This window comes from Sminthopsis crassicaudata, chromosome 1 (genome assembly GCF_048593235.1).
Source record: "Sminthopsis crassicaudata isolate SCR6 chromosome 1, ASM4859323v1, whole genome shotgun sequence".
NCBI classification, from domain to species: Eukaryota; Metazoa; Chordata; class Mammalia; order Dasyuromorphia; family Dasyuridae; genus Sminthopsis; species Sminthopsis crassicaudata.
This window is the reverse complement of record NC_133617.1, coordinates 287107841-287130718: the sequence shown is the minus strand read 5'-3', so window position 1 is coordinate 287130718 and position 22878 is coordinate 287107841. Positions and strand designations below refer to the sequence as shown.

Genomic DNA, 22878 nt, shown 5'->3' with positions numbered 1-22878 from the left:
TCAACTCAGGAAAAGGAGTCTTCCTGATTCCAGGCTCAGAATTTTATGACTGTGCCACTTAGCCTACCTTTATTTACTTTACAATCCTCTAGAATACCTAATAATTTTGTAAAACTCTCAACTTCCAAATGTTTACTATAAATGTTCTCCTTTCCTACCTTTTTGGTCATTGCTTTTATAATCATCCCTTCCATCTCATACACTTTTCAAAAAGAAATATTATTGATACATTTTGAATTGTTGTTATCTATATTTCCTAATATATCTTCTCTTGCTCTTCCTAGAGAGTCATCTCTCATAACTAAAAGTTTTAAAAGAAAAAATCAGTAAAACTCATGCCAACTTTTGAGGGTCAGTTTAAAATTTTTCATCTTGAGCATTAATATACATACATACATATATGTGTATATATATATATATATGTAGACAAGTAAATCATTTCATAGAAATGTATGATAAATGATTCAAATTGTAATGTCTGGGCTAGCTTTCTCAAGGATCTCTCTTGGAGTGCTTGAACTCAAGCACAATCTCACTAGAGTCTCTCTCTTGAATCTCTTATTTCAAGTCCTCCCAGTCCTTATATACCTTAGTACAATTACATGACTACAATATACTGAGCATGTGCTAACTATAGAACCATTACATCACCATACGAAGTACTAAGTATATGTGAATTAGAAAACCACCATCTTATAAATCACACTGAGTTAACACCCTGCTGTAAGTATCTTTGCTTCAAGTATACTTTTCTCAGACTTCCCCAATATCTGTGGTCCTCTATATTAAATAAATAGGGCCTGGAGGTTGTATCCACTTGGATTATAAGTTTGGGGTTTTGGATTTTTTTTAAGGCCTCAGTAGTTTTTTGTACTTATCTTTTGTTTCCTGGATTTCAATTAAAAACTCTAAACAATTCTTGACAACATTTTTATGAATAACCTTTATTATCTGACTCTACGACAACAAGCCTTATAAAATGTTGAGGCAAAAGTCCTCAGAGAATAGCACACAATAGATAAAATTAAAATACTCAAGAGCAAGCTCATTACAATTTTACATAATAAAGTCATGTTCCATTGTACTGGCTAATGATTTTTTTTTTTCTTTTTGTTTTCAAGTAGATCAAAGAGAACTGAACTCTGAAAACCAGCTAATCCTTGATTAATAAGTGTCTTACTGCCAAATGATCTACCTAATCACTAGTGAAGTTTTTGTAAAACTTGTCATATCCTTCCTGGCTATAGTTCTTGTTGTTCATTTTTCATTCTCAAAGAGAAACAATAACATCACCTTGTTACATGTTGTGACTTGAGAATAAATTGGACTTAAAGAGAGGTAGAGCTATGCAAACCCATCAGCTTCATTCTCTCTTCCTGTTATGAGTACAGTAGCAAGACAAAACTCAAGATTACTGGTGATGGCCCTACCCCTCCTGGCTGATATCATCAGGTCTACATATCTAGATTGGCTTGGTCCTGTTCAGCTCTTTTTGATCAATGTATTTCTTTTTTTTCTTTTTGAATGTTTTGGTTTTCTTCTTGTTGATCTTATCTTCTTTTATGATCTTATGTCTTCAATATTTTTTTTTTCAACTTTAACTTTATTATCCCACCCTTTCTTTGTTTTTTGTTTTTTTTTTTTTTTGTCTCATCATCATTGACTTCTTTCTCTCATTCTTTCTGCAAATGAAGTGTGATGGGATGCTTATAAACTTTACAATTTAGAAGATCTATATATTTTCCACATACATTTTTTCTGGTCTTCTTTTAGATAAAAATTCATCTTGGCACTCCTACCAACAGCCTCACTGTGGTCAGCCCAAACTGTAAAGGAAACATCATGAAAATATTCTCATGCATGCTCTACATCATAATCATGGCATGGTGATGAAAGCTACCTTCTCTTCTTCAAAAACTTCTTGTTTTGTTGTTCATTCTTCATTTTCAAAGATGATCAATGATATCACAAAATGACATCTTGATTTCCATGGAAATTGGATTTAAGTGTGGTAGAGATGCACAAAGTCATCAATCTCACTCTCTCTTCATGAGACATTAATGTCCAGTGGAATGACAAAAATCGGGATTATTCATGATGACCTAGGATGCAATGCATGATTCTGACATCTTTGATGTCATTAAGTAAGAAAAATAGAAACTATATTGAACTGACCAACCCAGAAGATGACAGTTCTAGTCTGCAAAATCTTCAAGGAAATTTTGATGCCAGACTTGGCAATGATCCCCAAGTAATTAAGTTGGTCTTTATCACACCAGTGTTAGTATCTACTAAAGTCTGGGTATACACCGGAGAGTTTGGGATAATATCAAAATTCAAATTCTTATAACAATCCAAATTAGAGAGTTCTGTCAAATTTGTCCAAAGTATCAAAAGCATTGTGATTTATCACTTGAGGGAAGATTTCCTTTTCAGAATGAAGATGGTTGATTTGAGCAATCTTTGGTTATAGGGCAAAGGTCTCCTCTCCAGGCTATTCTTTTTTCGGGCATCTTGAATGGTTTCAGTTTATCAACCAGTACAAAGAACTACTGAGTTCAGATACTCAGTATGAGTAGCATGGCAAAGAGAAACTGAAATAATATTTCAATGATTTTTAATGTGGAATTTGTTTTCACTTGCATATTCAGGGTCTATATGAGAAAAGAAATCATCTGAAGTTAAATATTACAGAATATAATACTAGTATATATAGCATATATAGCTCACAGCTATATATGTGTAAATAATCTGCTCTTATGTGCAATTATCTGTGGAGGGCATCCCTACACAATTGCTGATGCAACATGTTTTTGATTTAATACTTAAATGCCAAGGAATTACCTGTGTCACTGAGAGTTAAGTGAATTATCCAGTGTAATATAGGTAGCCATTGGCAAAATGTGAACCCAGATGTTCTAGATGCATTATATTATAACATAAATACAGAATCTCTAATATAGAGATCATAAAATATAACATATCATAAAATATAAATTTTGTAACATATAGACAGGGACAAACAGATTACTGAAAATGAAATTTTCTTAGTAATTTATGAAATTTCCTAGTAATTTATGAAAATTATGCAATTTATGAAAAATAAAATAATTCATGCATTATAAAACAAATTGCATGCATTTAGAAATAGATGTTTACCTTATGTCTTTATGAAATTTTATTCTGCCATTTTTCCTGCTTTTTGATCCTGAATTTTGTTTTCTATTATTCAGTTAGCTCTGTCCCAATAACTTTATTAATATTTTTTTCATAAATTGAACCTTTGAGCAAAAAAAAAAAGTGAGAAAGAAAAAGAAAAGGAAAGAAGTCATTGCTCATAGCAAAAATTCAGTTGCTGTCAATGTTTCCTATAGGAACAGCACTTGCTAAGGCATTTTCTAGTAAGTACTTTAAAAGTGTGACTACTAAAAATAAGAGTATTGGCCGTAAAACCAATGACCTTTCCTTGTTCCATCTCTTTGTCCTGAGAATTGGACTTAATAGATACCATGCGATACAAGCCAGATAGGCAGATAGGCTGATACCAGGCAGAATATATCCTGGGCTATGATAAGATATATAGTTTAGAGAACTGCAGTGCCTGGAAAAATAGCAAAGACTAAGGAAGATAGACAACTTTTGTATTATTTCCAGAAATAATTAAATTTAAAATTTTTTTTTCAAAAATTTCAAAACATTTTTTTATTAATTTTATATTTTGACAGTATATATGCATAGGTAATTTTTTTACAACATGATTCCTTGTACTCCCTTTGGTTCCGAATTTTTCCCCTCTTTCCCTCCACCCCCTCCCCTAAATGGCAGGCATTCCCATACTTATTAAATATCTTATAGTATATGCTTGGTACAATATATATGTGCAGAACCGAATTTTGTTGTTGTTGTTGTTGCAAAGGAAGAATTGTATTTGGAAGGTAAAAATAATGTAGGAAGAAAAAAAATGCTCACAGTTTACACTCCTTTCCCAGTGTTCCTTTTCTGAGTGTAGCTGATTCTGTCCATCATTGATCAATTGGAATTGGATTAGCTCATTTCTATGTTGAAGATATGTACTTCCATCAGAATGCATCCTCATACAGTATCATTGTTGAAGTGTATATTGATCCCCTAGTTCGGCTTGTTTCACTCAGCATCAGTTGATGTCTCTCCAAACCTCTCTGTATTCCTCCTGTTGGTCATTTCTTACAGAACAATAATATTACATAACATTCATATACCATAATTTACGCAACCATTCTCCAAGTGATGGACATCTGTTCATTTTCCAGTTTCTACCTACTACAAAAAGGGCTGCCACAAACATTTTAGCACATACAGGTCCCTTTCCCTTCTTTAGTATTTCCTTGGGATATAAGCCCATTAGAAGCACTGCTGGCTCAAAGGGTATGCACATTTTGATAACTTTTTGGGCATAATTCCAGATTGCTCTCCAGAATGGTTGGATTCTTTCACAACTCCATCAACAATGCATCAGTGTCCCAGTTTTCCCACATCCCCTCCAACATTCATCATTATTTGTTCCTGTCATCTTAGCCAATCTGACAGGTGTGTAGTGGTATCTCAGAGTTGTCTTAATTTGCATTTCTCTGATCAATAGTGATTTGGAGCACTCTTTCATATGAGTGGAAATAGTTTCAATTTCATCATCTGAGAATTGTCTGTTCATATTCTTTAACCATTTATCAACTGGAGAATGGAATGATTTCTTATAAATTAAAGTAAATTCTCTGTATAGTTTGGAGATGAGGCCTTTATCAGAACCTTTAACTGTAAAAATGTTTTCCCAATTTGTTACTTCCCTTCTAATCTTGTTTGCATTAGTTTTGTTTGTGCAGAAACTTTTTAATTTGGTGTAATCAAAATTTTCTATTTTGTGATCAATAATGGTCTCTAGTACTTCTTTGGACACAAATTCCTTCCTCCTCCACAACTCTGAGAGGTAGACTATCCTATGTTCCTCTAATTTATTTAGGATCTCATTCTTTATGCCTAAATCTTGGACCCATTTTGATCTTATCTTAGTATGTGGTGTTAAATGTGGATCCATGCCTAGTTTCTGACATACTGATTTCCAGTTTTCCCAGCAGTTTTTGTCAAATAATAAATTCTTACCCCAAAAGTTAGGATCTTTGGGTTTGTCAAACACTACCTTGCTATTTTTATTCACTATTTTGCCCTGTGAACCAAACCTGTGCCACTTATCAACTAGCCTATTTCTTAACCAATACCAAATGGTTTTGGTGACTGTTGCTTAATAATATAGTTCTAGATCAGGTACAGCTAGACCACCTTCATTTAATTTTTTTTTTGCATTACTTCCCTTGAAATTCTCAACATTTTGTTTTTCCATATGAATTCTGTTGTTATTTTTTGTAGGTCATTAAAATAGTTTCTTGGGAGTCTGATTGGTGTAGCACTGAATAAATACATTAGTTTAGGGAGTACTGTCATCTTAATTATATTTGGTCAGCCTATCCAAGAGCACTCAATATCTTTCCAGTTATTTAAATCTGACTTTATTTTTGTGGCAATTGTTTTGTAATTTTGCTCATATAATTCCTGACTCTCCTTTGGTAGATATATTCCCAAATATTTTATACTATCGACAGTTATTTTGAATGGAATTTCTCTTTGTATCTCTTGCTCTTGGATTGTGTTGGTAATGTATAAAAATGCTGAGGATTTATGTGGATTTATTTTGTATCCTGCAACTTTGCTAAAGTTCTGAATTATTTCCAATAGCTTTTTAGCAGTATACCATCATGTCATCTGCAAAGAGTGATAGTTTGATTTCCTCATTTCCTACTCTAATTCCTTGAATCTCTTTCTCAGCTCTTTTTGCTGAGGCTAGTGTTTCTAGTACTATATTGAATAGTAATGTGGATAATGGGCAACCTTGTTTCACTCCTGATCTTACAGGGAAAGGTTCCAGTTTATTGCCATTACATATGATATTTACTGAAGGTTTTAAATGTGCTCGTTATTATTTTAAGGAATAGTCCATTTATTCCTATACTCTAAATAGTTTTTAGTAGGAATAGATGTTGGATTTTACCAAATGCTTTTTCTGCATCCATTGAGATGATCATATGGTTTTTATTAATTTGATTATTAATATGGTCAATTATACTAATGGTTTTCCTAATATTAAACCAGCCCTGCATTCCTGGTATAAATCCTACTTGATCATAGAGTATTATCCTGGGGATGATTTTCTGAAGTCTTTTTGGTAATATCTTATTTAAGATTTTAGCATCAATATTCATTAAGGAGATTGGTCATTAATTTTCTTTCTGTTTTCATGCTACCTGGTTTAAGTATCAGTACCATGTCTGTGTCATAAAAGGAATTTGGTAGTACTCCTTCAATCCATTTCAAATAATTTATATAGCATTGAAGTTAGTTTTTCTTTAAATGTTTGGTAGAATTCACAGGTAAACCCATCTGGTCCTGGGGATTTTTTCTTAGGGAGTTGGTTAATAGCTTGTTCTATTTCTTTTTCTGAAATGGGACTATTTAGACTACTTACTTCTTCCTCTGCTAAGGTTGCCTCTGGGCAAACTATATTTTTGAAGGTATTCTTCCATTTCATTTAAGTTATCGAATTTATTGGCATAAAGTTGAGCAAAGTAGCTCCTAACTATTGTTCTAATTTCCTCTTCATTAGTGGTGAGTTCTTCCTTTTCATTTTCAAGACTAACAATTTGCTTTTTCTCTTTCGTTTTTTTAAATCAGGTTTACTAAGGGTTTGTCTATTTTGTTGGTTTTTTTATAGAACCAACTCTTAGTTTTATTAATTAATTCAATAATTTTTTTTTTACTTTCAATTTTATTAATCTCACTTTTTTTTTTTTTGAATTTCAAGTTTTGTGTTTGTTTGGGGGTTTTTAATTTGTTCTTTTTCTAGCAATTTTAGTTGTAAGCCCAATTCATTGGCCCTCTCTTTCTCTATTTTATTCAAGTAGGCTTGTAGAGACCTAAACTTCCCCTTATTACTGCTTTGGCTGTATCCCACACATTTTGGTATGATGTCTCATTATTGTCATTTTCTTGGGTGGAGTTATTAATTATGTCTATGATTTGCTGTTTTACCCAATCATTCTTTAGTATAAGATTATTTAGTTTCCAATTATTTCTTGGTCTATTTTCCCCTGGCTTTTTATTAAATGCAATTTTTAATTGCATTGTGGTCTGAAAAGGATGCATTTACTATTTCTGCCTTACTGCATTTGATTTTGAGGTTTTTAATGTCCTAGTATATGATCAATTTTTGTGTAGATTCCATGAACTGCTGAGAAGAAAGTGTACTACTTTCTGTCTCCATTTAGCTTTCACCAAAGATCTATCATATCAAACTTTTCTAGTGTTCTATTTACCTCTTTGACTTCTTTCTTATTTATTTTGTGGTTTGATTTATCTAATTCTGTGATGCAAGGTTGAGATCTCCCACTATTATAGTTTTGCTGTCTATTTCTTTTTGCAGCTCTCTTAATTTCTCTTTTAAGAATTTAGATGCTGCACTGCTTGGTATGTATATGTTTAATATTGATACTGCTTCATTATTGATGCTACCCTTTAGCAGGATATAATGCCCTTCCTTATCTCTTTTAATTAGATCAATTTTTGTTTTTGCTTGATCTGAGATGAGTATGGCTACCCCTGGTTATTTGGCTTCACCTGAAGCATAGTAGATTCTGCTCCACCCTTTTACAGTTATTTGAATGCATCACCCTGTTTCAGGTGTGTTTCCTGTAAACAATATATAGTAGGATTCTGGCTTTTAATCCTGTCTGCTAACTGCTTCCTCTTTATGAGGGAGTTTACCCCATTCACATTCATGGTTAGAATGACTAATTCTGTATTGCTTGCCATCTTGTTAATCTCTACTTATGCTTTTCTCCTTTCCTTCCCTCTTACCCCCCTACCCAGTATTAAACTTGTAAACACCACTTGCTTTTCACAGCCCTCCCTTTTTAATATCTCTCCCTCACCTTAATGCTCCTCCCCTTATTTTCCCCCTTTTCCTCACAATTTCTGTATTCCCTTACCCTTAGTTTACTCCTTTCCTCTCACTTTTCAATAAAGTGGAAGAAGTTTCACCATAAATCGAATATGTCTATTGATACACACTATGTTCATCTCCCTCCTTTCTTTCTCTCAGATATAATAGGTTACCTTTGCCTCTTCATGAAATGTAGTACCACCACTTTACACATTTTTATGATATAATTTCGTTTCCATGTCTAGTTTCTAGGACAAATTATACATGTGTTCTTTACATATCTTTATGGCAGAAATATAGTTCTCAAGATTTCTTTTTACCTTTTTAGAAATTTCTTTAGTTCTGTATTTGAAGATCAAACATTTTGTGTAGATCTGGCTTTTTCATCAAAAAATAGATGGAATTCATTTATTTCATTAAATGTCCATCTTCTTCCCTAGAAAATGATGCTCATTTTTGCTGGTTAAGTTATTCTTGGCTGCATACCAAGTTCCTTTGCCTTTCAGAATATCATATTCCAGGCTCTTCCTTCTTTTAATGTGGATGCTGCTAGATCCTGGGTTATCCTTATTGTGGCTCCTCCATATCTGAGTTGCTTTTATCTAGCAGCTTCCAGTATTTTTTCCTTCATCTGATGATTCTTGAATTTGGCCAGTATATTTCTTGGCGTTTTGATTTTAGGGTCCCTTTCAGTAGGTGATTGATGAATTTTTTCAATGTCTATTTTACCCTCTGTTTCCAAAACATCTGGGCAGTTCTCTTTGATAATTTCCTGGAAAATACTGCCCAGACTCTTTTTTTTTCCTCACATTTTTCAGGAAGTCTGATTATTCTCAAATTGTCTCTCCTGGATCTGTTTTCCAGTTCTGTTGTCTTTCCAATAAAGTAGTTGACATTCTTTTCAATTGTTTTGTTTTTCTGGTTTTGCTTGACTATTTCTTGTTTTTTCCTTGAGTCATTCATTTCTACTTGTTCGAGTCTAATTTTCAAGGATGTGTTTTCTTCACTCACTCTTTTTATATCTTTTTGTAATTGTCCAATTGAGTTTTTATCTTCAATTGAATTTTTTTTCCATTTTATCCATTTTATTTTTTAGAGAGCTGTTTTCTTTTTCCAGCTCACTAATCCTGTTTCCCTTGGAGTTGTTTACCTTTTCCAGCTCACTAATCTTGTTTCTCAATGATTTGTTTTCTTTATCCACTCTGTCTTTAAATGTGTGGAATGACTTCTCCAGGCTCTGTTGCCAAGCTTCCCTTTCCTTTTCCCATTTCTCTTCTATCTCTAATGAGAGCCTTTTTGGTTTCCTCTATGAGATTCTTTTGTATTGAGGAGCAGATCACATCCCCCTTAGGGGATTCCTCTGAGGACAATCTGCTTTTAATATCCTTAGTATTTGAAGTCTGCTCTCTCTCCATATAGAACTTGTCAATGGTTAGAGCCCTTTTAAATTTTTTGTTCATTTTTTCAGAGCAGGAATAGAAGAAAACAAATTGACAACAGAAACAATTGGTCTGTTTTTTTTTTGGGGGGGGGGGCAATGGGGCTGGATGGTGTTAAGGAGTTTCCTCTAAAGACTGAGGGAGACAGTAGTGAGGCACTAACAGGACAGCAATGGCTGTGCTGCATCTGTGCTCTAAGGGTCTGAGAATGGGCTGAGTCACTCTGGGTGGGGATGAGGGTGGCCAGGTCCTGAGAGAAGCTAGCTTTCCTGAGTTTTATTGTTCACCTCCGGTTTTTACACTTTCTCTGCTGCTCCTGGCTTGCTGGTAAGTTGGAATATCTGCACTGGGGTAAAGGTCTCTTTGCAGAAACCACAGAGATTGTACCTCTCCCCACTCTGGTCTGAGCTGTGTGAGCTGCCTGTCTTGCTTTAGCTGCCTGCCCTCAGTCTGCACCCAGTCTGTTCATCCCCTCCCCCAAGCAAACACAGACCTTCTCTGGCAAATTTCAAGGATGTCTTCTGTTGGTGATTATTTGTGGGTTTCTTTTCCAGTCAAGCATTAATTCCGAGGCTTGTCATGAAGTAAGTCCTAAGAGAAAACGTGGAGCTCAAGCAGCTGTCTGCCTCCATGCTGCCATCTTGGCTGGAAGTCCAAAAAAATTAAAAATATATGCAATTATATCAAGAATCTATTTGCAATGATTCCTGGAATAAAATGTAACCAATTCCTAACTAGTCTTTACAGTATTAGATATATTAGCATTCAAATAAAAAAATACATACATACAAACACACAGAAACATATATACATGTAAACTGTTGACAGAGTTTATTTAAATGATGAATGTGGGGAATTAAATGAGGCAAAGGGATGGATGCTCTTAGTTAAGGTTATCTTGAGCAAAAATCCATTTCCAGAACTTGCTTTGTAAGAATATCTATAAATTCTACATCCTAATTTGCCTTATTCTTTGCAGAGGAAATGTCTTAATTATCATGATTTGCAATGTTCCATTCAATATGTTAGACTTAATATCACATGAATAAGGAATTTTGTGAGCTCTTCTATGTCAGAATGGGAGTATATGAGATTAAAAAAAATGTCAGGGACCTAGAGCATGGGAAATGTGTGACTGTGAGTTCTGACTTGAAGACATCTAAATTTTATACAGCAAGAGAAATTTTTAGACAGCTGTCCTTGAAGTTTTGGGGGAGTTCAAAACATTATCAGCATGATCTCTGAAATGCTGAAATGCTCTAGCTCAACTGGGAATAGTACTCCTGAATCCCATGGCTTCAAGAAAGTGATTTTGCAACACCTGTGGCAGATCAGTGAAACACTCTTTGTATAAACCAGGAAGTGTTTAAGTCTTACCCATACCTACTGCTGACTGCTTAAGAAAGGATTGGAGGGAGAAATCTCAGGGTATCATGGGAAAGGGAGAAACATTTAACTCAGAATTAAAGGAAACTTAAACCAAAATATGGCTAGTTCCAATATGGCCCTAGTTCTGGGGTCTAGAAGAGAAAGCATCAAAGCATTCAAGGCAGAATATAGTAGGACAAATGTAGCCCCAAACTGTAGAATAAATGCTTTGAGGCAAAAATTGAGTCTCAAGAGTCCTTGAATTGCACGGTAAAACTTCAGTGGAGGATCAAGCCCTGAATACCCAATAAGAGAAGAACCTCAGATGGAAATTTCAATAATAAAAGGTCCCATAATTTTTTGGAAAAAAAAGGACTACCCAAGTAGAGTACTTCAGGTACACTCTTTCAAGGACTCAGAACATAGGAGTACCTACCCATACTATTCAATTGTAGAGTTTAATGCAAGTGTCAAATTGGATATCTTCCATCTACCTTAAAACATTCTTCCCTGTGTAGGGAATCTACTACCTTCTCCTATAACTTAATTTCCATCATCTTCATATCATAAAAAGGATCAAACATTCTGACTACTCACCTTACACTTCTAATCTTCTCCTTGGGAACATTATGTGCTTTGAGAGAAAATAGCAAGAGCGCCAGGTGGTTGTCATCTATCCAGTGATAAAAGCAGGAACTTTATATTTTGTTTCAGGTCTTCCACCTACAACTACACCTGCCCTTTGGAGAAAAAGGAAGAGAAAATTTGGTTGGAAATAAGGCTTCTTTTTATTGGTGTACAGGATTGCCTTCCATCTACTACTGTACTCTTTCTTGCTGAGCCATAACCCTATTATGTCATCCTGCTCCTATTTCCAACTCATGATCTGTCTTCTCTGGGAAGTCAATTGATTGTAGCAGTGATTTTGAAACAACAGATCATTATCCAAACCACATTAATCACACCTCATTTGATTTGTTATTCTTACTAGCCTCCAACTCCCACAATGTTTCAACCAAACACATCATAATCCTTCCATTGTGCCTTTTGGAAGACCTGTTTGTTTATTTTTTCCACTCTACTCTTTAACTCTTTCCTTCCTTCAATATATTAGCTATTACTGAAACCAATCCCCCTACAAAATGACACAGGCTTTCTAGCAAATACCTCTCAATTTTGACTATACTTTTACTCATTTTTCTCTATTCACAGATTGAGGGAAAGAAATTAGAATAATCCTTTACCCTTATTGGCACTTCAAAGTTCTACAACTACTTTTGTTACATAATATATAATCTAACCTTCTTTCAATTCTGATGAGAATAAGATCCACACTATGCTCATACCCTCCATATATATATATATATATATATATATATATATATAAATAATAGGTTTCCTTTACCTCTTTATGAGATGTAGTGCCTCCACTTTTCCCTTTTTCTATTACAATTTCCTTTCCACCTCTAGATCCTTTTTTATATTATAACAGTACAACCAAATTATATGTGTACTCTTTATGTATACTCTTAACAGAAATACAGTTCTCAAGAATTCTTTTTACCTCTTCTTGAGTCCTATATTTGGAGGTCAAACTTTTTGTTTAACTATGTTTTTTTGTTTTTGTTTTTGTTTTTGTTTTTGTTTTGTTTTGTGTGTTTTGTTTGTTTATTTTGTCAGAAATAAATGGAATTCACCTATTTCATTGAATGTCTATCTTCTTCCCTGGAAGAAAATGCTCAGTTTGCCCAGGTAAGATATTTTTAGCTGCATACCAAGTTTCTTTGCCTTTCAGAATATCAGATTCTAGTCCCTTCAAGCCTTTAATGTGGACCCTGCTAAATCCTGAGTAATTGTGGCTCCTCTGTATTTATTTATTTTTTTTTTCCTGGATGAGTGTAGTATTTTCTCCTTGATCTGATACTTCTGGAATTTAGCCACAGTATTTCTTAGAGTTTTGATTTTGGCATCTCTTTCAGTAGGTAATCAATGAATTCTTTAAATGTCAATTAAACTTTTGTTTCTATAACATCTGGGCAGTTCTCTTTGATGATTTCCTAAAAAATAATGTCTAGGTTATTTTTTATCATGATTTTCAGGGAGTCCAATATTCCTTAGATTATCTCTCCTGGATCTATTTTCCATGTTTGTTATTTTCCTAAGTAGGTATTTACATTTTTATTCTTTTTTCTTTTTTTTTTTTGGGGGGGGTTGCTTGACTGATTCTTGGTGTCTCCTCCAGTTATTCATTTCCATTTGTTCAATTCTAATTTTTAATGAATTATTCTCTTCAGTTTCCTTTTTTATTTCTTTTTGTAATTGTTCAATTGAGTTAAATGAGTTGTTTTGTTCTATGGAATTTTTTAATTCATTTCGCCAATTTTATTTTTTAATGAGTTATTTTATTTTTCCAATTAAATAATTCTATTCTTCAGGGAATTGATTTCTTTTTCCACTCTATCTTTTAATGAGTTACATGGCTTATTCAGATGTTCTTGCAAAGCTTCCCTTTCCTTTCCCCATTTTACTTCTTGCTCTCTTTTAAAGAGAATTTTTAATTTCTTCTATGAGAGCCTTATATGGTGGGGACTAGATCATATCCATCTTTGGGTTTTCATCTAGAGGACAAACTGTTTTTAGTCTCCTCCAGGTCTGAAATCTACTCTCTTTCAGTATAGATACCTAGTCTTTACCCTTGGTGTTTATAGCTTCTCTGCTGATCTACTGGCTTGCTTCCAGGGCAGAGTAGCTAACACTTTGGTAAAGTCCCCCCCCACAAATTTCTGCTGGCAAAGACCACACCCCGCCCCCTCTGGTCTGCTCAGCATGAGTTGTTTTCCATGCTCTCACTTCCTGCCTGAGTCTGCACCTGGCCTAGCCCCATTCTGTCCCCCTGCAAGCAAAAACTGACATTTTCTGGTGAATTTCGATATTATCTTCTGTTGGAAATGTGTGGTGCTCCTAATATTCATGGGTTTTGACAGTCAAGCACTAATTCCAAGGCTCAAAATAGTTTTGAGGGTAAAGGAGAGCTCAGAAAGACTTATGTGTCCACTCCAGCACCTTGGCTCCGCCCCTGGGGAGTGGGGCAAGGGGAAAAGGAAAGAGAAAAGCATAATCTGAGGTTAATAATATGTCAGAAGATAGAGAATTAGTAATTTTAGCCAAAAATGTGAATGGAGTAAACTACTCCATAAAGTGGAGGTGCATAGATTGGATTAAAAAGTCAGAATCCTACAATATGTTGTTTACAGGAAACACAGTTGAAACATGGTGATACAGACAGAGTAAAGGTAAAAAACTGGAGCAGAGATCTATCATGCTTCAAGTGAAGTCAAAAAAGCAGGAGTAGCCATCCTGATTTCAGACCAAGAAAAAAAGCAAAAATTGATCTAATTAAAAGAGATAAGGAAGGGGGGCAGCTAGGTGGCACAATGGATAGAGCACCAGCCCTGAATTCAGGAAGACCAGAGTTCAAATCTGGTCTCAGACACTTAACACTTCCTAGCTGTGTGACCCTGGGCAAGTCACTTAACCCCAGCCTCAAAAAATAAATAAATAAATAAATAAATAGCTAAATAGCTAAATAAATAAATAAGAGAAAGATAAGGAAGGGCACTATATCTTGCTAAAGGGTAGTATAGACAATGAAGCAATATCAGTACTAAACATATATGCACCAAGTGGTATAGCATCTAAATTCCTAAAGAAGAAGTTAAGAGAGCTGCAAGAAAAAATATACAGCAAAACTGTAGTAGTGGGAGATCTCAACCATGCACTCTCAGAACTTGATAAATCAAATCACAAAATAAATAACAAAGAAGTTAAAGAGGTAAATAGAACACTAGATGAAGGCCCTAGTTCTAAAACATATAGAGAATTGACTCAAATTTATAAGAATACAAACCATTCACCAATTGCTAAATAGTCAAAGGATATGAAATGGCCAATTTTCTGATGAAGAATTCTCCCCCCCTCCCCCTGAGGCTGGGGTTAAGTTACTTGCCTAGGGTCATACAGCTAGGAAGTGTTAAGTGTCTGAGACCAGATTTGAACTCTGGTCCTCCTGAATTCAGGGCTGCTGCTCTATCCACTGCACCACCTAACTGCCCCTCTGATGAAGAAATTTAAATAATTCCTAATTATACAGAAAATGTTTTAATACATCATTGATCAGATAAATAGAAATTAAGAAATTCTGAATATTACTATACTCTTCTTATATAGGCTAAGATTTTAGAAAAATGTAAATATAAATATGGGAGAAGATGTGTGAAAATTGGGACACTAATGCATTGTTGGTGAAATTGTCAACTAATCCATCCATTCTGGAAAGCAATTTGCAACTACATTCAAAGGGCTATCAAACTGTGAATATCTTTTAATACAGCAGTATCTCTACTGGGTCTTATCCCAAAAAGATCACAAAAAAGGGGAAAAGACCCACATATGCAAAAATGTCACAGCCGGGGGGCAGCTAGGTGGTGTAGTGGATAGAGCACCAGCCTTGAATTCAGGAGGACCCAAGTTCAAATCTGGTCTCAGACACTTAACACTTCCCAGCTGTGTGACCCTGGGCAAGTCACTTAACCCCAGCCTTAGAAAAAGAAAAAAACAAAAAAAACAAAAATGTCACAGCCATTTTTGTAGTGGCATGGAACTGAAAACTGAGTGTATGCCTCCCACTTGGAGAATGGCTGAATGAATCATGGTATATGAATGTTATGGAATATTATTGTTCTATGAGACATGATCAGTAAGATGATTTCAAAAAGCCTTGAGAGTCTTACAGGAATTGATGCTGAGTGAAGTGAGTTAGAAGCAAGAGAACTTTTTCAACAATAAGGTAATTCAAAGTAATTCTCACAGATTTGTAATGGAGAGAGCCATCTGTATCCAGAAAGAGGATTATAAGGACTGAATGTGCATCTCAACATAGTATTTTCATCTTTTTTGCTGTTTCTTTGCTTTTTTATTCTCTCTCAATTTTTTTTCCTTTTGGATCTGATTGGTCTTGTTCTGCATGATTAAAGTAGAAATATGTATAGAATTGTATATGTTTAACATATATTGTATTACTTGCTGTCTAGGGGAGGGAGTATGGTGAAAGGAAGGAGAAAAATTGGGACACAAGGTTTTTCAAGCGTGTATATTTAAATCTACATTTACATATATTTTTAAAATAGAAAGCTATTATTTTTAAAATACCTATTTATCCTTATCATAAAAATTGTATCTTTCTTAACATATGAGGAAAAATATTTCCTAATAATTTATTTAATAAATATTTGTAGTAGTAAACTAAACTCCTATTTTTATATTAGTCTTCATTTTATTTTTTTAAGAAATTAATTTTATTGTTTATCTATTTTACTTATACTTTCATTTAATTTCTTGTTTTTCAAAATATTCATCTCTATTTTTATTTATGATTGTCACAGTTGTTTTTTAAAAATTTCATAACTAAATTATTGATCCCTTCCTTCTTTTGTTAATAAAAATGTTTAATTATTTAAACTTTCTCTTAAGTGCTACCTTTTTTATTACATAATTTGTATTTTTATTTATGACATCACACTGATGCCATTATCTTTAAGGAGATTTTTAAAATGATTTGTTCTTTCATTCTAATTATTCTACCCCTTTTATTTTCCTAAGTACTATATAGGCCAACACCATCCTCTCAGTCCTTTAAGCTTACACTCTAAAAGTGATACTCATCTCATTATTATTTCTTTTCAAAATTCTGTTTAATACTTAAAGTCATTTGTAACTTAGCCCATTTCTACTTTTCTAATTTTTACATACTTTATTCCCCATCATGTACTCTTAAATTTCTTCCATGTTAGTTGTGTTTATTTTATTATTTCTTGTTCTCTTGTGAAGTCACTAGCTTCCATTTGTTCAATTATAATTTTTGTAGAATTTTCCCCCATTGGTTAAGCTTTTGTACTTCTTATTACAAGTTATTAAATTGCTTTAGATTTTCTTTTTTTTTTATATAGATCTCATTACTTTCACCATTTTTCCACCTAGCTTTTTATTTTAAAACAGATTTTAGCTCTTTTTTGGGGGGTGTGGGAAGCTGTGGCTATGTGCTATTATAGAGGACCCAGTCTTAAAATCTGGAATCCCTGTGTTTAAAATCATCCTCAGGTAATTATTGTGTAACCCAGAACAAATAACTTAATCTCTGTCTCAGTCTTCTAATTTGTAAAAATGGAAATAATTATAGCCTCTATCTCCCAGGACTGTTGAGAAGATCAAATTAGATAATTATAAGATACTACTATATAATAAGTGCTATATAAATTTCCAAAAAAAATATAAGATGTCATTTTGGGTAAGGAATTGGATCAATCAGAGGTTTCCCATCAATTATGGAATGGCTTTACAAATTCTGACATATGATTGTGATGAAATGCTATAGCCCCATAAGAAATAATGAGCAAGATGGTTTAAGAAAAGTCTGAGAAGATATATATATATATATATATATATATATATATATATATATATATATATATATATATATATATTGTAGCAAGTAATAGTGGTATTGGTTAATGATCAACTGTGAATGACTGCTATTCTAAACAATACAATGATTCCATGATTTATGATGGAAAATATTATCCAACTTCATGGAAAGAATTAATGGAAACTGAATGCAGATTAATACTCTATTTTTTACTTTTCAAATTTCCTTCTTTTTATCTGTGCTCTCTTCTGCAATGAGATTAACAATCAAATATATATTTGCAGTACTTTACATTTTTAATCATGTATAATCTACAGCACATTGCTTATTTGCTCTATGAAAATGGAAAAGGGAGATGAGGCAAAGAGTTTGGAACTGAGATTTAAAAAAATTATTAATGTTAAAAATTTCATATATAATTGAGAAAATATAAAATAAATAAGAATTGTTTTAATTGTATTGTTAATATAATTTAAAGGTGAAGTGGATAATGAAATTCTCATATTGAGGAAACTCATTAGTTATATTAGTTATATTATTATATTAGATAAATGTATATTTTTTAAATTAAGATAAAGAATAGAAATTATAAAAATAGTTCACAGATTTCTATTGTTTACTAATGGAAATATAAAGGAATTTATACATTTGTCAGGTTTACATAAAACTTTTTAACAGAAGTTGACCACATGTTTTTGAGCATAAAGATCTCACTAAACAGGAAGGGATAAATTATTTTGCTTGTGTTGAGATATATAAACTAGATCAAAATGAGATTCAGTGACATTCTAGTCAGTTTTATTACACATTTTGGGCTAGTAATCAAGAGAATAAAAGATAAGAGGACAGTAGAAAAAGAGTAAATTAGTTGAAGTAACTGAGTATATGAAATGTTTAATGCAAGGTCAAGTGGAGAAGTGGTTCACACACCTTGATCTAAGCAAGACTGCATGAAGAAGTCTTAATATCCTATAGATACTGACACACGTTTATAATACTATATATATATATATATATATATATATATGTGTGTGTGTGTGTGTGTGTGTGTGTGTGTGTGTGTGTGTGTGTGTGTATGTGTGTATATGTCTATATATATGTATGTGTGTATGTGTGTGTGTATAAGTTCAGTAATAGGTTTGAGAATTATATTTGTTCTCAATTCATCTCTGAACAAAGCACTTTCTGAGTTCTTCTGTTTTGACAAATATCTGAATTAAGGAAAAATAAAAGACCCTAGAAAATGTCATATGATTTTAATGGCCTGTTTGTTACACCTAAAGTTTCTTAAAATTCAGTAGAACAATTGAAGCATACACATCACTCTCATACCCTCCATTTTTAATCTGCTAAACATGAAAGCTGTAACCAGGTTCAAGGAAGAAATTGTTAAATGCTCTTACATCACACTTCTCCAAGCATCAAGCTTTTGCTAGATCAAACGAGAGGAGTCATTAATTGAAGATACAAATTTAACATAATAGCAAAATGATTATGAAGTTAAATTCCCTTATAAACAAGAATATACACACATAGATAAAGAGAGAGCACTATTACATTATCACAAAACTTGTGGCAAACGGTTTACAAGTGTTCTAAATAATTCACTATTTTAAGCCATCTTTTTTGGTTCTTGAATTGCTACTTGAAACTCCTCTCAAATATCACCCATAGAGTGAGAGATGATACAAGCTCTTCTGTGAATCATTTCTATGGTATTACCTAGCCAGCATAGAACTAGCCTTTTTTACATTAATTTGTAACTTGAAGTATCCTTTCCCATTCAGGATCAACTCCAGACCAATTTTCTATTTGAGATGGGGTAAATAAACTACTTTCAACATTCAATCATACTGTAGTAACTCTGGAATTTCTCCTAGCATTATTAAAAAGATATAAGGTAGAACTTGTGAATTTTGTTTTGTATTTAAACTGTTACACTAAATTTATTGCTCTCCATATAAGGATTGAGTGGAAGTTATGGTCTTTGTTACATTTTTATATTTCATTATTTTTTAAAAGTTGGAGAATAGTTTGTAATTCATCATAATTTATTAAGTGCCTTCTTTGTTCAGCACTCTGCTTAGCACTGAAGGTAGAAAGAAAAGTAAAAGATAGTACCTCTTTTCAAGGACCAGTTAAATCTTATTTTATAAGATTGCATTTTAAAAGCCATTTTAAGTATTATTGCTAATATTTTTTTAATTGCAAGCTTCTTTCTGTAGAAACAAATTGCTTTATGATTTATCCTGTCTCTTTTAAATTCTCTAAGAAAAAATATCCCTGTAAAACACATTACCTAGTGTAAGTGATTCATATTGCAAGTATACACGTTTAAGGGAGAAATCCATATTTAAAACAGTATGTTTAGAACAGTGGTTAACTGTGTTCCAGACTCTGCTGGGATATTTCAAAATTCTTTCATGGAGTCATTGGGGTAAAAACTATTTTTATAATAGTACCCAGATATTTATATTTTAATATGTTAAATATCAATAGAGATAATTCAAAGAAAGGAGAACTATTTTTAAATGATTTTCATTTTTAAAGGAGAACTGAGGATAAAAAATTTGTGAGAAATGTTGGCTAATAAAATTCTATTGGACTTCAGTTATAGCAGCTCTCTAAGTTTTCTTTCTCTTATTATATGAAGTCAACCACATCTAGGGCAACTATTACTACTAATACTACCACTACTACTACTGTTACTATATACAGAGATATGATTTATACATCTGTATACATCCATGTATACACACACACACACACGCTTAGCACAGGACTTTGTGCATAGTAAAATTCATGTAAATAATATTTCTTACCTATCTGAAAACATTGTTTCACAGTGCAAATTATATTTTACAAAAAAGTTTGATTGTTTTAAAGTATGACATATCACTTAAATATCTAGTAAAATAATAACTATATATTTAAGAAGCAATTTCAATGTAGTTTCTTGCACACCCTTAGGTCAGTGGTTTAAGGACCAAGCTTATGACTAATAGAAATCAATGAATCAATGAGGTACAGGGTGATGAAAGGGTAAGCAGAAACATATTTGCAACAAGACTTCTGAGCAAAACCAAAAAGTATACAATCTTACTTGCAAACTAAACATTTATGGTATATATAGCTAAAGATAGGTCAAACTGTAAAGAAGGCAAGTAGTTAGCAATGTTAACACATTTTAAAATGTTTATTATTTATTCTATACTTGAAAACAATAAAATGAAGATTAACAAAGTTGAGGACATAGAATTGAGTTCTGGATATTGCATTCAGCTTAGCTGAATTCCTTCCCTAAAACTTATGATTCAATTCCCCACTCTGCCATGGAGATAACCTTGTATTCTTAAATGTAATTCCATTAGCATTTATATTTAGAGAAGTTATATCCAGCTTAAAAAAATTGAGTATACTTTTTGGAAGTGACTGTATCTGTTTTTTGACACCAGCAAACAATTTGGTCATAACAAAACCATTAAAAATAAAAATTACTAATGGTTGTCAGCACTATAAATAGTTTTGCTTCAGTTATGATGCAAGCAGAATAATAGATAGGATGTAAAGGGAAGGAAAAGGCAGAAATTGTTAAGATTTATACAATACTTAGACTATCTATACATTTTTACTTAACTTCTAGTGTTCAAATATGATACATTTCTCCAATCACCAACCTACAGTATTCAATTAGATTCCAAAACATCTCGAATCCAATATATCAAAAAGTCATTATATTTATACATAATTTCACTCCTTTTCTGACTTTCCCCTTTTGTCTTAAAGATAAAAGTATTCTTGGTATAACCTCATGCCATCAACTCAGCACTTTCCCATTCTCCACATATCCAGTTAATTATGGACAGCAAGATGGCATAGTAGACAAAGAACAGGTCTTAGTGTCAGGAAGATCTTCCCTCCATAGACACTAGCTGAGCTACCCTGAGAAGGTCACACAGTTTCTTTTGGCCCAGTTTCCTCATCTGTAAACTGGGACTAATAAGAATACCTATTTCCCACGTGTACTGTGAAGATTAAATGAGATAACTGAAAAGCACTTAACATTGTAAAAAAAGTCAGTACAATTTTAAGCTATAATATCAAAAAGATATTTAATAGCTTAAAACTATATTAATTTGGGGCGGAGCCAAAATGGTGGAGAAGACACACACGAAAATCTGAACTCCTCTCATACTCTCATTACCAACTTTTACAATCAGCCTCAAAAATAGCACTAGACTGGTAAGGTTCACAAAGATTGGAAGTACAACTCACCAGAAGAAGATAATTAGGAATATCGCCAGAAAAGTTTGTCCTGAGTTGGGAGGAGCAAACCAGTGCAGGGCAGGGATAGAATTGAGAGCAGGGCAGCCTCTGAGGTTGGAAGGTTTACATAGAGCTCTCTGCCATAGACAGACTGCTTTGCTTTGGTGGCAGAGTAATGGACCAGCAAAGAAATTAGAGCCTAGGGTAGAGGGTACACTGAGGGACACCAGAGCAGGATCTGGCTGCGCCCACCCAGGAGCGGAAATGACTCAGCATAGACCATAACACAGCTCTTCACGACATTCTGCAGCTGGGGGATCTTGTTGGGGGTCAGTCACAGACCTGCATGGCAGGGGCACAGGCTTGGCAGCCTCTCATCTTCATGGTAGGGAGCTGAGCCTGGGGAAGTAGAATTACCCCAGTTTGACTGCACTACCCAGGCAGAGACACTTCTGGTGTTGTGAGGAATAGGGCAATTGCTAATATTCAAAGCAGACATTTGTGGGGGTGGGGGGAACAGTGATACTTTTGCTGCTTAACCTCTAGCACCAAGGCAGTTACTAATTCTCACAGCAGGGCTCTTGGCAGGGCACTTACACAGCCTGGCCCTTGTTACCCAGGCCTACTCATTTCCAAGTGGACCTCTTCCCAGAGCAATCCCAGAGCACTCCCACAGCTCGGCTGCTCCTTGCAGCCCATTGAGAGGACAGATACTGTCTATATACCCATCCTTGCTCTGTAGAGAAAACTGGTAACCTCATTGCCTGGAGGCAGACCCTGAAGGGTTTAAAAAAATGAATAAAAAAAATGAAGAAAATGATTGATAGCTTCTATACAGAAAGAGAGCTGGTTTCCAACCCCTAGGAGACTAATAGCAAACAACCCCCAAATAACTCTCCTAGAAGAGACTATTAAAAATCTCAAAAGAGAGTTAGAAGAAAAATGAGAAAATGAAAGAGAAGCTATGCAAGAGAGTAACAACCTCCTGAAATGTGAATTGGAAAAGGTAAAAAATTCACAAGAAGTACAGGGAAACGGAATTAGGGAATTGGAAAAGGTAAAGAAATCACAGGAAAGTAGGATCTGTGAATTGGAAAAGATAAAGAATTCCCAAGAAAGTAGAATTTGTGAATTGGAAAAAGAAAATAACTCACTAAAAACAAATTTAGTGAAATTGAAAAAAAAATTCCATAGAGCAAAACAACTCATTTAAAAACTCAATTAGACATATAGAAAAAGAAGTAAAAAAAAAAGCTAATGAAGAAAATAACTCATTAAAAATCAGAACTAAACAAATAGAA

At 33.6% G+C, this 22878-nt stretch overlaps 2 long non-coding RNA genes across 2 annotated transcripts in view; both read right to left on the bottom strand.

Annotated features, from left to right (window-relative positions):
- Window positions 1-738: 738 nt before the first annotated feature.
- Window positions 739-6827, bottom strand: LOC141549403 (uncharacterized). Its single transcript, XR_012484346.1, has 3 exons — window positions 3970-6827; window positions 3160-3281; window positions 739-2654 (listed from the first exon to the last, which is right to left on the bottom strand). It is a non-coding gene; the product is annotated as an uncharacterized LOC141549403 (long non-coding RNA).
- Window positions 6828-8331: 1504 nt separating this feature from the next.
- The window catches only part of LOC141554014 (uncharacterized), a 30945-nt gene continuing 16398 nt past the window's right edge, over window positions 8332-22878 (bottom strand). Inside the window, exons 2-3 of the long non-coding RNA XR_012485758.1 lie at window positions 11428-11570; window positions 8332-10107 (exon numbers count right to left, since the gene is read on the bottom strand). This is a non-coding gene — a long non-coding RNA (uncharacterized LOC141554014). The remainder of the gene's footprint in view (window positions 10108-11427; window positions 11571-22878) is intronic.